Source organism: Alligator mississippiensis, chromosome 3, assembly GCF_030867095.1.
Source record: "Alligator mississippiensis isolate rAllMis1 chromosome 3, rAllMis1, whole genome shotgun sequence".
Classification (NCBI taxonomy): Eukaryota; Metazoa; Chordata; order Crocodylia; family Alligatoridae; genus Alligator; species Alligator mississippiensis.
The window spans coordinates 286,874,500-286,891,495 of NC_081826.1; the positions used below are offsets into that span (position 1 = coordinate 286,874,500).

General features: G+C 39.1%; 1 protein-coding gene across 2 annotated transcripts in view; it reads right to left on the reverse strand.

Annotated features, from left to right (window-relative positions):
* The window catches only part of DCC (DCC netrin 1 receptor), a 1,021,998-nt gene that overhangs the window by 630,766 nt on the left and 374,236 nt on the right, over positions 1 to 16,996 (reverse strand). The gene's annotated exons all lie outside the window — the stretch shown is intronic.

Sequence of the window (16,996 nt, forward strand, 5' to 3'; positions counted from 1 at the left end):
CATCTCAGTCCTTTAAAACTTTTATTTGTCCATAGGCTCATTCAAAAATCCCAAGCATAAAAATAAACTATCATTTTGCATCTGAACCTGATAATGAACTGGTTTTCAGTTGCAAACGAGCTAATCAATGGATAGATGATAAATATTGAAAGAGATCTATTTGTGGGGCAAAGCTCTTAGCTGTATTCAGTTGTAATTGTTTCTCTTCAAGTTCAGTGGGAGTTTGCCCGTGTTAGAAAAATTAGGGCCTGATGTTAGAAGCTGTTCGATACAACTGAAATCCAGCACACCTTAAATTTATAAACAGGCAAATGAAGATGCGACTGTGGCATCAGCAGGCACTGATGTATTGTCCTAATATCAATCAAACTAAGTTGGATAACGTGGCAGCAGTGATGATGATATGGCATAGGTATCCATTAGGGCTAGCAGCCAGAGTACATACTCATGGTCCCTAGAAATCTTGTAGTCTACCAGCCTATGCTGCACTCTGTTTTATAACATCTTCATTGTTATTGTTACCTAGCGATGTTGTCTACTAGCTGTATCAAAGCTAACACAGGATACCTACTAATGCTGCATCACACCTTCATTTTGCTGGTTAGATATGCCTCAAAGTTCAAAAAGCACATATTAGATTTCCTCAATTAGACTGAAATGAAGATAATGCAAATAAAATTTAAAATGAGATCTCTATGTTCTTTAATAACTCTTCAAATTATTTATGAGGTTTGCTGTTTGTTTTGGCTTACAGCAGAAAATCAGAAATTCTGCATTACAGCTTCCTTGGAACTCGTTAGAAAGAGAATCTCCTGCTCAGAAGCATTGCATGATGTTGCCAATATTGCTCCAATTGTATTGGGCAGAAAGCTCTACCAACGTTTCAAAGCATTTAAAATAATTCATGTTTACGTAGGACTCACTTAATAAAGTGAAACTACTCAGTCATCAAAATGACTGACTCAGAACCTGTAAGATGCTGAACACTGTGGCTTATAATATGCAAAGCATGTGATGGATTTGATAACTTGTGAGCAATCCCAATTAAACCAATGGAAGGTGCTTCATTTTAAGTGCTTCAAGTGAAGCAGGTATCCAGGTTGTAGCCATCTTGGTCTAGAGGCAAAAGGAATCAAAACTTGCAGCAGGGGTGATATGTTTATTAGACTAAGTAGATATTTATTTGCAATCTTTTGGGCACAGGCAGTCTTCATCAGGCATAGGCGATTGCAAAGATTGTAAAAGTTCTCCTGGGTAGAAATGAAAATTCATATTTCACACGAGAGCTGAAGGTGTGGTAAAGTCTCCTGTTTGCAGCAGTTCATTTTGTGCATGTTAGGCTCAGAGAAAAGTTGGACTTTCCTCACCTTCAGCTCTCCTGTGAAATATGAATTTTCATTTCTACCAATATGAATCTTTGCCATCTCCTATGCCTGAGGAAGAGTGCCTGTGCCCAAAAGTTTGCAAGTAAAGACTTTTTTTTAAATATCTAGTTGGTTTAATAAAACATATCAACTCTGCCACAAGTTTTGATTCAAATGAAGCACATATTTAATTGTTTTTGGGGATCAAGGCCTGATATATGATGTTTTATATATTTCTTGCAAGCTATAAATTTATGTCAGAAATGATACAAATATGTAATCATATGAGAAGGGATAATTATGTATTAAGCTCTGTTGAGAAGCAGATAGTCACAAATATAACTAATTTATTTCAATGCAGTTTTTTCTTGTTCTAAAATTCGCAAAAGTCTTTTTGATGTCAGGGATAGCTTTGGATTATCACAATGTAGCATCTTACTAGCCAGGTGTACAGCTCTAGGAGCATAGGCTGCAGAGAAGAAGAAAAAAAAAAAAGGATTTTACTTATAAAATGGCTTCACTTCTCATTTCCAATTTATTTTATTATTGTTCTGGTACATTTGTGAACATAATAAGGTGTTTTTTATACAATCATGTTAGATAGACAAGAGTTAAAATAAAATTTCAGAAGCAAACATTGATATCTGAAACTCAGTTTTGAAAAAATTGGCCCTACCGATAATATATTTAGGCTATTCCATCAGACTTGAATATTTCCATAATAATGAAACATTCAAAATCTGTAACTTATCACTCTGATATAGGTTCGTGTCTAGTTTAACAAGTTTCATATTTAAATCTTACAAAATGCAGCAATGAAAAGAAGAAATGTGTGTACTTTCAACCACAATCCATCTGCTGAGTGTTTCTTTAAAACAGGAATTCAGTTTCAGTATAAAATGATTACATTGATTAATATTCCACTCTCCCATAGAGAGTTATGCATATTTATCTCTGTTATTACAACTACCTCCACCAAAGGACCCAGTAGAACTAGTCATGGACCAAAACACAATGGTGCATGGAGTTGCACCGACTCTGATCAAAAATGCAGTTTCTGACCCAAACAGTTTACAGACTAACCTTTCAGCTGCTCTTCACAAAGCCAGCACTGCTTCTCTTCAAATCTAGTCCTTTTGTGACTCCTGTAATTCCATCTTCCGCTGGCTCTGATCTTCCCTCTTTACTTATTCTAGTTGTTAACTTCTATGTATAGGAACAGTCCCTACAAAGTCAATGAAACTTCCCGTATACAACAAATAAAGCCTTTGTATAAGATTTTGGGAGTTGTCAGTTTGACTGCAGTACATCAATTCAGGTGAGCTACATGAATACTCAGCAACAGGTTGCACTATTATTACTTCTAGATAATTTAATACATATATGATACCGACAGTGTAGCAGACACTTATATATGAATCATGTCCTTGTCATTTGCTTAATCAAAGTTGAAAGTGAATCTCAGTTCAGAAAAAAATGACTCTAAAAATCAATTTGGAGTATTATTGCAACCTTGCAAAATTCTACTTGTTCATTCATCCAAGGCTACTAAATTCAATTGACAGATTATTAACATTGTTAGCTTTTATTCATTTTCATCAATTGTTATGGCAAAAAAGCAGGTGAATGGATTTTGTGTCTGTATTGGTAAATGTTTGTGACAATTTTGGAATGCTATATTAAAAAGATTTCATCGTGGTACCAATTTTCTATGATGCTGCTGTTATCTACGGTTTGATGATAACATGTCAAGTAAGATTCATATCAATATTTCTTTCACATCATAAGTGCCAGTTCTTACTTTTGATGGCATCAAGATGGAGAAATGAAAAATCATCATGACACTGCAACTTACTTTTTAGATCTGAGCAGGGAAGCAACCCAGGCTTACTGAGTTTCATACTTAACAATTTTAAATATAAGAGCAGGAGCACATGCACACCAGCCAAGAAAGGTCTTAGGCTTTGGCAAATAGAGTATAAAGAGTTTTAGTCTATGCACACTTTCTTTTTCAATACGTGTGCTGCCTTCACATCTAGCAATACTGCATTATGTGCATTAGCCACAATTCCATTGTCAAGTATCATATTCAAAATTGCCTAATAGGAGCCATCGCATATTTTTACCAACATAAATATTCTGCTGATTTAACCACATGTTAACTTCAACTTTAAGATGTAGTGACTCAAAGTAAATACTGATCAAGGAAAAGCCGATACTAGATCTCTAATGTGGAATAATCATATAAGTAATGGCATGTACCTCAGCATTTTTTTTTTCCATTGTGGCTTTTCAAAAGTGTAACTGTTTCCAGCTAAATTATGTTTTCAAAAGAGAAGTGAAAGTTTAACAAGTGGTGTTCACATGTGGTCAAAAGGCACTCACTTGCAAACAGAGTGCTGCATGGGTGACTGGTGCCACCTTAGTTGGGGGGGGGGAACATGTCCCCCCTGTGACCAGTCCTGTTGACGTAGCGCAGCTGCAGCGATCAGCTGGTGCTTACAGGGGGGGCACTGGCACTCCCACCTGCCCCCTCTGCCCATCACCTAAGTAGCGAGCACACCCAGTCAGGGGGTGCACTGGCGCTTTCAGGGGGTGCACGTGCACCCCTGTGCACCCCTACACGTTGCCACTGTAATGCTGTTTCATGCAGAGCACAGCAGAAGTTCTCAATGGAAGACCCTTCGAGGAATAGATGTTCCAACTCCCTCCAGGTAATGTTTAGAAGTTTAGCTTTAGACATATTGTGAATTTTCCATATTCTCATGGGGATTTAGTCATTTTGTGCAAATTACATAAAAACAACCTGTTTTTCTAAGCTATCCTGAATTAGGGAAGTATCACTGCACGACGTTCTTCTTGTGACATTTCTGAGGCCTTTGACATTGTTTACACTAGAAAAAGAAAACAGCTTCCTAATTTCAAATATGATGTTGATTGATAATGATATTGAAGTTTTAGAGTAGGGAAACTGGATTTAAGAGTCCAGTTTAGGTCTATTTCTAATCTCTCTCAATTACACCACAGCTAGTTAGGATGCCTTTATGCACTTATATGCATTATGCTTTTTCTGGTTTAGGTGTTTGGAAACTGGTCCACACTTGTAACACAACAGAAGTTCAGAGCACATAGACTGTTTTAAAAATAGTAAATCCCAGTCTACGATAGACGTGGATCAATGTAGTATCAAACTTACTTGATTTAGGTTACACTGCTCTGTTGAACATCAGTGCCAGGTCCACTTGTGACTCAAGATAGGTTGCTGTCTGCCAGCATCCCAGGGGACTTTGAGAGTCCCTGCTAGCCCCCCATCCCAGGGAGCTGTGATTTGGCTGCTCCAGGGCACTCCTAGCCAGCTCCACCATGAGCGCTCCATCTGTCTGCCACGGGCAGGATGGGTGCAGGGAGTAGGTCTTGAGAGCTGCTGGGGAAAGGCGGTGCCATTGGCACACCCTGAATTCCTGGCTGGGCTCTGTGTCCCTCCCCTGTCCTCAGCCCCAGGACTGTGCCCTAGAGCAGCTCCAGGAAGGGCTTGAAGGATTTCCCCCTCCCCAAGCCAGCACCGAGTTCCCAGATGAAGGCACTTCCTCCCATGCAGTCGTGTGGCTCCAGTCCCTGGGTAGGGGCAGGCTGCTGCAGCACCTGGTGGGGGTCGATTTGGGCACTGAAACTGGGGAGGAGGCAATGGGTCCCTGTGCTGGGCTGAGCTGGCAGCTGCTCCTCCTCCACCCCTGGAAAACAGACCCACCTGAGCCAAGCCAGTCCAGCCAGCAGCAGCTGGCACTAGTGGCAGGGCTGGGTGGGGGCTCACCCAGCTCCCCAGCATCTCTGCTCCCACACTGCAATTGCCCCCTGTCAGATCCTGCGCTACAAAGGTATGGCTGCCCCTGCCTCCAGGTATCAGAGCCCCATGGCTGCATGGGAGGAAGGAACCTGGAACTGGCTTGGGGGTAGAGGGAAGGGACAATCCTCTGAGCCCTACCCAGAGCTGTTCCAGTGCAAGGTCTCTGGGCTCAGGACAGGGAAGTTATATTCTGTGCCCTGCTGACCTGGGTGTGAATGCAGAGTGCACCACCGGGATGACCTCCCCCCAGCCTCTGCACTGCTTCTGTCCTGTCTGGGATGGACCACTGCATCCCCCACCTTGGACAAAGCCCAGGGACCCCCATGCAGCCAAGCCTCCTACTGCTGGCTGCCTGCAGCTTAGACCTGCCTGACAGACAAAGACGGGGCAGAGGGGAGAGGCACATGTCCAACGGGCAAGGAAGGATGGCCCCCACGCAGCTGTACTCAGCTGCCCTTGGCAATATCCGGCACGCTGGGAGGTGTGTGGGAGAGCCCTCAGGTCTCTGGCCTTGGCCAGCACAGGCATCTGCCTCCTTCCTCCCACCAAAGGATGAATATTAGCGCCGTTCTCTTCTGATCCATCTACGCAACTTGGAGAAACCTGCATAGATTGGATCAATTTTGCCCCGGATTTTTGAATGTCTGTATTTAGCCATACTGACTTCTTATATGACTAATTTATTTTGTCCCTGAAATTTTCTCTTCTATATAACATAAGAATATTTTGGTGTTACATTTTTAGAGTGGAATATTTAGGGGTTATGCACAAAGCTACTATAAAGATGAATGGAAATTGTGCTTAATATAGTACCCATGCAGGAGGAAATACATCATCAATTTTACAATTAAGAATCTTTTAATTGAAACAATATCCCATAGAAAATAAAATCAATCTCCTAATTTTATATGCTTGAGAATAATGAATATATTTACATTAACATGAGTTTCACACCCTTGTCACAACAGGCAGCTGTGAGATAGGATTATGTTCTAGTATAAGGGTTTTAAATCAAGGTTTACCACTATATTCATTTGCTTTATCTGAAGTATAATCGCTTGATGAAATGAATAGTATACTCATGGTAAAAAAAGTAGGATGGAAAAGAATAACTCTGCTTATAATAACTTGAGAACACTATGCTAGCTTAATCTTATGGTCACCCCCAACCCCCCCCCCCCCACACACACACACACACTTTCTTGTTTAATGCAGTTTTTGTGACAAAAAAAAATATTTTTTCTCATTCTGCCACAGGTAGAATCATATTTGCTTTTTGGTTGGCAACTTTAAGCTACTTTAAGTCAAGTGCATTGTTCTTAAATACAAGAACTAGGGGGCACTCACTAAAATGATCAAGAGGAAGATTTAAAACAAACAAAAGGAAATTTGTTTTTTTTTTTTTACACAGCTCTTAAAACACACTGTGGCAGGAAGTTGTAGAGGCATATTTAATATAACTAGGTTCAAAAAAAGATTTGACAAATACATGGAGGACAGGTCCATTGATAGCTATTAAACAGAACATCTCAGGATGTATATCCTCTGACATGCCTAAATCAATGGTGGCTGATGTTAGGGAGGGCACGCTAGGGATGGATTACACTAGACATGTCCTGTACTTACTTTCCCTCTAAAGCATCTTGAACTTGCCACTGTCAGAGAAGCTACTGGGCTAGAAAGACCATTAGTTTGACCCAGTTTGGCATTTTAAGGCTTTTACCAATTGAGGTCCAGTTCACAAAGTGAAAAATTACATTATTCATTTAGGCCTTTTAGGGTTGGGACAAATAGCTATTTTAGGGGAGAGGGAGCCCCTGCTCAGGAGCACACAACAGCTGTTCCAATTTAACTGTGGGATCTGAATGGTCTTGTAGCCATACAAGTAGCTGCATCTCCTGAAATAAAGCACTACAGAACTGAGCAGACCTAACAGTTGCGTTGTAACAGCTTGCATTGGTGTCCTTTGATACCAATACACTTGTTTCGTCTGTCTATATCCTGAGGCAACCATATTAAGCAGAAAAATCTCCAAGGTTGGGGTTTTTTTTTTCTTTTCAGAAGTGGGGAAATTAGTATTCTCAAAATATCGCTCTCATTAGCAATTGCAAAGTCCAAAAAGAACATTATCAAACTGTAATTTATTTACTTATCCATAATTTGGGTTGAATTTCTTCTTCACCATGCTTTCCCATTTTCTCACATTTTATTTTGTTTCTTTCACTTCAGTAAGCCACCAGAGCTTGAGTTATTCTTTCATCACTCAGTGAATACGCATGTGATTGTGTCTTTCCCCTTTCCTCAAAATTCCTCATTGGGAGGCAATAAGGATCTAGCACAAGGCAATAAATAGATTAAGTTTTCAGAAATATCAAAGCTATTATGAAATACAATGGTACTTCTCAGTCATCTCAGCAATATCTATAACTCCAGTGCTACTATAAAACTTCCAAGGTTATTATTTCACTAGAACTAATCTCCACTAGTCATTTTTACTATTTCTTAGTTACAACATCTTATAATGGCAGGTAAATGCTAAAACAAAAACCAGGCTGCCTGTGGAAGTACTAATAATAACTGGGCCCAGTAATACATTTCCCTTCAATATATTTTTCATGATTTTTTTTTGAGTAAAACAAAAAAATCCATTTATTAAAAGATAAATTCTATTTTACTTTTGTCATCAAAATGATACTCCTGAAAATTAAAATAATCTAAAAATGTATTTTTTGATAACCAAAATATTTTTATATGAGCACCCCATCTCAGTGTCTCAGGGAGGGCTACATTATCTTCCTCATGACCACATTCTCCTCTATTTTGTGGACTTCCTAACAAACCTACTTCTCCCATGATACACCTTTAGCAAAAGGGCAGACTATTCATGGAAGATGTAGTCCAATCAGGAAGCCCTGTCTAGATAGGAGACGGTGAGCATGAGCCACTTGAATTTCAGTTCTCACAGGGATTCACAACAGTTTCCCCATATCAAGATATTTCAATTAGCAAATGAACTGCTTTGATTTAACATTCTGTTCTCTTTTTAAACTGAAAACATTATTCTCTTTCTTCTTTGATTTTTTTCTCTGAAAAACAAACTAAATTTCTAACCAGCTCCAAAATACTAGGAGTGAAGGGAACACAACTAATTAAATTTCTTTTATAGTAGAACAGTTGCTTGTAAAATTCAGCTCCTGACATTGCAAAGGTAAGGTATGTAAATCTACTCATGGGAGCAGTTGCACTGAATCCATGCAACTATCGCCATAATGACCAAGTTAAGTATACACATCACTCCTTACAGGACTGGAGGCTTTTCATACAAGCCTGTATGGAGATTTCTGTAGTGAATGCACTTGAGATTTTGAAGAAAATGTTGTTTGAAAAGTATAATGGAAAGAATAAGAACTAATCCCTTACCTTCCTCTAATTTTATTAGTGAAGTTTTGTTTTGTTGGCTAACGAAAGTTTCATTTGTTGCACAGGACTGGGCGAAAGAGACCATTGGTCTGACCCAGTATAATTACATCTAACCAGCAAATTGCCCATCAAGAATGATGGTGGGGGGGGACAGCAGGGACAGAGCCCCACATTCAGTCCTGCACCCCCCTTCCCCACCTCCCCACCACTCCTCATCCAACCCTGCTCCATCCCCTGCCCTCCAGGTCCAACCCCACTCTACACCACCTCCCTCCTGCTGCTTCAGGTCCAGCCCCACTCCCTCTCTTCCCCCCCGCCCCTGCCATTTTGGATCCAATCCCTCTCCCCCCCCTCCCCACCACCACTTCAGGTCTGCCCTGCTCCCCCCTCTCCTCCCTGCCAATTTGGGTCCGACCTCGCTCCCCACCTCCCCCTGCCACTTTGGGTCTGAGTCAGGGAGATGGTGTGGGGAGAAAAACAGCTCAGCATTGTGTGTTTGGAGAATCTGGTTACATATCTGAGCACAATAATTAATACAGTGTCTTTGCACCAACTGTAGTACTAATTTCTGTAGGTGGAGATTTTAAAGCAACATAAAATAAATGGAAGTTGGACATCAGACTCCCCCAAGTACCTTTAAAATTCTCATCCATAATTTACATGTTAAAACAAATGGAATTGACCCCTTGCTTAGGCCAGAACTAAATTTAATCCCAAGTATCTGCATGGCTAGGAGGGAAGTGGGCTTTATTTTTTAAAGCAATCTTATTCACTGACATTACCACACTCTCCGTAAGATGTCACTTTACTTTTATTTTGGGAGTTCTAGATAAAAAAGATGTGTTGTGGACTGTCAGCCAACAGGCATTATACCCGGTTTTCTAAGACCCATAGACTGATCTATATTTTTCATGAGCACACGTTACGAAACAAATAACCAAAAAAATTATGTAAACACATCATTACATTGTTGATTTATCCATCTAAGAGCAGGTCTAGCCTATGCAACAAATGAAACAAGGATTCTTTGGGGAATAAAATTTATTATGTAATAACTATGGAGTGCATCATAAAGCATATATGTAAGGCCTCCAAATGTAGATTACAAAACCAACTCGGATCATGCTATTTCCTAACTTCTGAATGCTTGACTTTGTAACCTTGTAACACATAAAGGTAATCTTGCTTTGTTTCTAAATTGCCAAAGGCTTTTGCGCTATGAGGGATGTGCTATCAAATCTGTAGCCACAGATTATTTTTCCCTTCATTTCTGTTGCAGTCTTTTGAATTTTAATGAGTCCTGTCCCACAGTCATGCATGCAGCATGAGATCGATGCTACAGGGCACAGGCCAGTGACAGATTATTTCATCCATTTTAATAAAACTTTAGTTAGGAATATTCTCAAAAAGGCTAAATTTAAATGCCAGAGATTTACTTTTTAATCTTTCTAAAATGGGTAAAGTACTTTCATTAGCCAACAAAACAAAACTTCACTATTAAAATTAGAGGAAGGATAAGGGATTAGTTCTTATTCTTTCCATTATACTTTTCAAACAACATTTTCTTCAAAATCTCAAGTGCATTCACTACAGAAATCTCCACAAAGACATATGATAAGCCTCCAATCCTGTAAGGAGTGATGTGTATACTTAACTTGGTCATTATGGCAATAGTTGCATGGATTCATTGCGACTCCTCCCATGAGTAAATTTATATACCTTACCTTTGCAATGTCAGGAACTGAATTTTACAAGTTAGTGTTCTACTATAAAAGAAATAAATTTAATTAGTTGTGTTCCCTTCACTCCTAATATTGCATTGTATTTGATGGCAGTATAATATACATCTGCATATTATTATAGCAATGTTTCTTACCAGGGTTTTTTTTCTGTCTCTCATAAAAGAAATATGCCTCTTGTTTGTCATATACAGATGATGATGATCAAAACAGATTGGAACCAATCCAAAAGCTAGTACAGTTAATAAATCTGTGCAATTACGTGGCACCTTTCAACAGAGGATCCAAAGGCACTTTACAAATATTAATTTAATTAAGGCTTCTAAAATCCCTTCGCGAATAGTTAGCATTAGCATAACCATGTCGCAGATGAAGAAACTGAGGCACAGAGAGGTTAAATCTGTGGCAGAACCAGGACCAGGATCCAGACAGAATAAGTCATTGTTCTATGAAGCAACAACTTTTTCCCCAGCAAAATCTACTGTTTGAAGAGCAAAGCTTTGCTGTTCATGAAAAGCAGAGGTACCATTTTTGTCTATACAGAAAATATTCACTTTAAATTAAAATCAATCAGGCCATTTCTTCACAATCTCCCAGTGAATTGCTGAACTATATAACAAGCCTTCCACTTTACGGAATTAATATCATGTTTTACATTTTCTCGCCAAACCAGTACTGTATATCTTGCTTGTCTTAATCAGCTTTGGGCTACCCAGAGTACTCATTAATTTTGAAACTCAGCATTTTTAGTTTCTTTACAGAGGTTATTTTTGTTTAACTAGAGGCCTGAGGTTTTCTACATACACAGCATTTTTCAAGTTTATCTTTAATCAGATATTCATTAAAAAGAGTTCACTGTAAAAAAAAAAAAAAAAAGCCAGTAGATTTGATGTTTTATATAGTATATTCCACTTCTCCTGCCAGACTTGTTTAAGAAATCATTGGGACATCAATTGATCCCAGTGGGATAAAATAGCAATAGCTAATGCTTAATTAGGAGACTACTACTGTACACTCTGGTCTGTGAGGATGCACTTGCCCAGGACCCAGTGGTTAAGTGATGTTTCTATTCATTCGGCACTGCATTGAAACACTAAAGACAGGTCCTTTTCCCTAACTCACAAACTGACACTCAACTCTGTATTCCTCTATTTACCAGCTACTTTCTCAAAGCCAGGGTAGAACATACCACTTCCTCACCTGACCCCCTCCCACACACACACACACACACACACACACACACCCACCCCATATAAGATCTATTTCCACAACAGTACAGTAAGTTATGACCTACTCATTTCACTCCCTGCTACTCCTAATGTGAGAAATAAGTAGAGAACTAGCAAAAGGGTGGGTGGATCCAATTTGGAGAGCAACCTGAAGCAGAAAGGAATGACTATAAAATGAGAATAAAAGTTTTTCCAAGGTCAGTGGTCATATGTGATCTACCTGGCTTCACCTAGTTTCCAAAAGCAGTAAAGAAGTGGGTCCATAGATTTTAAGGCCAGAAAAGACCATTAAGTCATCTAGCTTGACTTTTTGCATATGACATGCCATTAAATCGTACCCACTTGCCCTAGCACTGGGCCTGATAAGTCATATTTAACTAAAATAACTTCCAGGAAGCTATCCAATCTCAATCTCTTTCCTGCAGCCTCTCCAGCTTTTCAACGTCCTTTTTAAAACGCGAACAGCAGAACTGGACCGAGTCTCATCATCAATTTGAACAGTGATAACATCACTGCCATAGCCTTATGCACTCCTCATCTTTTTAAACACACAAGAACAACAGCAGCAGCACTTTTTGCCAGAGCATTGAATCTTCTCAAGTTGAATGGCTTGTCTAACAGGAACCCTAGCTCCTCTTCAGAGCTGTTGCTTTCAGAGGTACATGTCCCAAGGCATGACCTTGAACCCTAGAACTTTTCCTTGAATCCTAGGTGCATTTTTATTTGGTTATATTAAAATGAATTTTGTTTGAATAAAACCAGATGACCTAGAGATCCAGATGACACTGTACTTCTGCACTATCTGTATCACTACCTACCATTTCACCAATATCTGTATCATATGCAAGGTTTATCAGCAGTGATTTTATATTTACTTGATTCAATTTGTAAATAAGGTCAGGTGTGTAGGATCGATCCCTGAGAAAGCAGGGGCCAACGTCTCTAGTTGATGATGATTTCCTATTCATAGATTCATAGATGTTAGGGTTGGAAGGGACCTCAATAGATCATCAAGTCCGACCCCCTGCACAGGCAGGAAAGAATGCTGGGTCTAGATGACCCCAGCCAGGTGACTATTGTTGACTACTTCTCAGCCAGTTCTTAATATACTGCTCACTGAGATTGTGTACTGTTAATTTTTAATACGAATGTACTGTAGTACTCAGTCAAATGCTGACAGTATAATAATATTTCATCTAAGCAATTACTTTAAAAATTCAAATTTACAATCTGATCAAAGAATGAAATCAGATGTGTTTGATAAGGCTTAACAAGGACATTGCTAAAAGTAAGTAAAGAATAGAGATTAAATGCCCAGAGGAACATAATTATTCTTCCAATATGATTCAGTTCAGTGGTTTATGTTATTCTATATTTTCTTAGACTTTTTCTATAAAAGTTCTTTGCTTACTCACAAAGCTAAACTGCAGTGGCATGAGCCAATGAGTGGGTTTCGGAGGAATCAGTTCTACTTCATTGCATATGCTTTTGTCAGCAGCAGATTTCACTTAATGTCTGGTTTTCTATACACCCTATAGGATTATAAATAATGCTCCAACTCTTGCATCTTAAGACTCTCTTTCCCAGGACTATATTATCAAATCATCAGATATAACAACTACAATTCTGAACTACTTTTCTTTTGTTCAAGTGGCACCATATGTCCTAATTTCTGCTTATGGACTTAACTTCCACAGGATAACAAAGGAAAGTATGTCACATTCTAACTAAAGTCCAAAGTGTTGGAGAGACTTTCAGCAACACAAAGCATTAGTGACCATGGCAACCATAATGCAATGACCTTTTGGCCATTTTATTATGGCATCAATCAATATTACTGCATCAAAGGAAAAACTGGGGCAGTCCCACACTGGCCTGGAAGAAACAACTAAGAGTACATTTTTTTCTCATACTCTCCTAAGGAAGATTAAAAATCCTTATTATATAACAGGATGAGCCCTTACTCTCTCCTGGAAAAAAAAAATCACATTAAAATCTTAAACTTGCACAAATGTTAAACCCTGCAGAGTATAGCAAGGGTGGACAAAATGTACTTGTCTTTATCAATTATGGAAATTATGCAGTGTTCCAGAGTATTATGGATCATCTCAAAAATACTCCAGAAACAGAGGTTAGTTTATGGCAGAATTGACTTTTTTTGACTGATTTTAATGAAAAGTCAGATTTCTGAGACAACATTACAGTAATGTATCCAGTTCTCTCTACAGCTTAAAGCATCCTCCCATTCCTCTCCTCTCACTTGTGTTACTAAGCTGGTATCGGTGCTTTGATGTTCTTTTTTTTTTTACTAAAGTTGCTTGTCCTTAACCATATCCCTTTCTGGAACACACATGATTTCCAACATGTCAATATAACTGCATTGTGTCAGACAAAGAACAACGCATCATGCTGTCACATCTGTCTGAGAAAAAGCAGCAGTTTGTACTTGATCCATAACATCCTTTAGGACACAGAGACACTTATGGTAAAATTACCTATGCGGAGCAGTGTAATAATCAGGCATGTTCTTTACAGATATCCCATTAGCATACATTTATTGTGTGCACAGATGAGGACGTAATATCTGATTATTGTTTGAATTCATGTACTTATACTTCTTGCACTGAAAACATAATAAACCTCTAACTGAAATACACTGCTTTTACAAAGGGATGTGCAAATTGTGCTCAGAAATTCTTATTTATACTGACTTGCATGGAGTGACATCATCATGAAACCAGTTTGAGGGAGCAAACAGTGGGGTTCATAATGTAAATGAGTTTCTACTATATAATGTTTATATTTACTTTTTTATTATTTTACTACTTTTCAAAGATGCTTATATTTAAATCTGCATGTGCTGCTTCCTTACCAATCTTTCTCTTCCTGATTAATTCTTAAATTACATCACAATCTGAAATGGGTATCATCACAATAAACAGAAACACCTCGGGGACACCTTTGCCACTGCAAATGGAACAATCATTTTTTTTCATCCCAGGATGAAGTGAAATGTAAATGTTGGCAGGAAAAGCTTTTGTAGAGACACATATGTGAATATTATTACAGACAATTCAGAAAATGAGAGGAGATGCTGCTTTGAGGTGTCTTTCAAATGTTCTGTCATTTAGTCCATGTAAACAGCTGCCTGACCTGTTATACAGCACAGGCTAGTCACTGCACAGGGTCAAAGTAACTCCTGCCTAAAGTTCAGTTTTCCTAACAAAAAAGTCAATGATAATACACAAAATTCAGATTAAACACTGTATCCAGACCAGATTCTTCTGGAATCCCATTGGAGACCTTGTGCCATTCTTACATTATTCCATTAATAGTTACTCTTTGCTTGCAGTTATTCAGCCAACTCTATATACTCTTAATGGTAATCCTATAATTAGCTGCCTTGCCAAAGAAGGACACATTGGTTTGGCATAACATGTTCTTACCAAATTCCCGTTGGTTGCTAGTAGCTGTGCTTTCTTCCTTTGGATACTAACAGGTTGAGTGTTTTCTAAATCTCTCTAGTGACTTCTGAAATGTGGAAGGGTGGATAAAAACTCTGTAATGCTTTGGTCCTCTTTTTTAAACATGTATACTATGTTAACCCTTCTCTGGTCCTCTGGGACATCACTTGCCATCCAAGAGTTTGCAAATATTATTGCTATTGTCTCTGAAGTTTCTTAAGATAGCTCCTTCACTACCCCAAGGTCTATTCCACCAGGTCCTGCTGACTTAAATTCATTCACATTTGTCAAAAGTTCTCCAAAACACTCATTATTTATCCTGACCTCTAGTTCTTCTGCTTCTTTCTTTATATTGATGCTGCTAGTCATCTGGTCACTGACAACACAAACCTGGGAAGGCCAAGTCAGAGAACAGGCTTGAATTCAAAGGGAACTTGATAAATTGGGGAACTGAACCACTGGTAACAATGAAACTCAAATGTATTGTGACATCTAGGGAAGAAAAAAAACAAACAAACACAAAAAAAAAAAAAAAGAATGGGAAAAGACCTGGTTTGGTAATGGCACAGCTGAGGAGGAGCTGTGCGGACAGTGTGATGATGTCATTAAAAAGCAAATACAATTTTGGGTTGCTTTAAGAGAAACATTGTGTGCAAGACATGGGAAATGATAGTACCACCCTCTTTGATGCTGGTTAGGCTTTAGCTAGATCTGTGTCCAAGTTTGGGCACCATAATTTAAGAAGGATGAAGAGAAACGGAAGGGGATTTAGCGATGAATGGAACCAAAAGTCAGCAACAAAAATGATAAAAAGGTTGGAAAGTAAGCTATATAAGAAAGACCTGAAGGAACTGTCACTGTGACTGCTTCCCTCCTCAGACCTAATAAAGAATACATTGCATTCAAAAGCTTATCTAACTTTATTCGTCTAACTTTATTCCAACCATTGAGTTGATCCAATAAGAGAGATCATCCAAAAAACCCTTGCCTCTCTTGTAAAAACAAATCATCCTTATCAATAAAAACTATAAGCAAATCAAAATGAAAACAGGGCAGTGTCAAGCAGCATTCTGTGATGGTGAAGGGAAGCAGATAAGAAATCCTCCCTTCCAGAAGTAAGCTTCAAGAGAACACATTCAAATTACCCGACACAGCCCAAACCCACAAGAGAACTTGTTCAGTTCAGTTCCAGAGGTTTCAGTGCAACTATGACTTTTTAATAAAAACAATCAGAGAATAATGATTAGAATATTGCAATAAGCCATCTGGAAATGTGGCTGGAAGAAAGTGAGGGAAACGCCACAAATTCAAGACCTGCTATTAACCTGCGTGCCACAACTGCCCCTCTAGCTGGTAAGAAGCTGTATTATACTATATTATTTGTGCTTGTTCTCATGCTTTTGGGGTATGTCTCTTGCCTCTTCTTACTGGGCGGTGATAAGGGAATTGTAACTGTACCTTAATTCTGAGTAACTCTACCTTAATTCTGGGTCTAAGCTTGCAAAAGAGGTTCTGATCATAAATGGGCCGTTGTCTTCTCTCTCCAGAGGCGAAATGGTAATGAGTTTTTGGTAACATTCACACTATCTCCATATAGTTGTGGCAATGGGAATGTCCACCCTCTGCCTACTAGCACAGTGATTACAGCAGTTAGTAGACCCAGGAATAAGCCCTTCTTAGCCACAGGGGGTGCATCCAGGCAAGCGTGGCTGTGCAGTATGTGGCGCCACAAGCACATATGCAGTGCCACATACCACTCAGTCTGGTATTCTCTGTGCTGCAAGGGTGCACTGCCCAAGCATGCACTGCACTGGGTTTTTTTTGACCCCTGGATATACAGGAGTAAAAAAAACCTGGGGAAAAACACTGCTGCAGCACATGTTCGGGCAGCACATACTCCTGAAAAGCAGAGCCAGCCACCTGAAGCTGCGCTGTG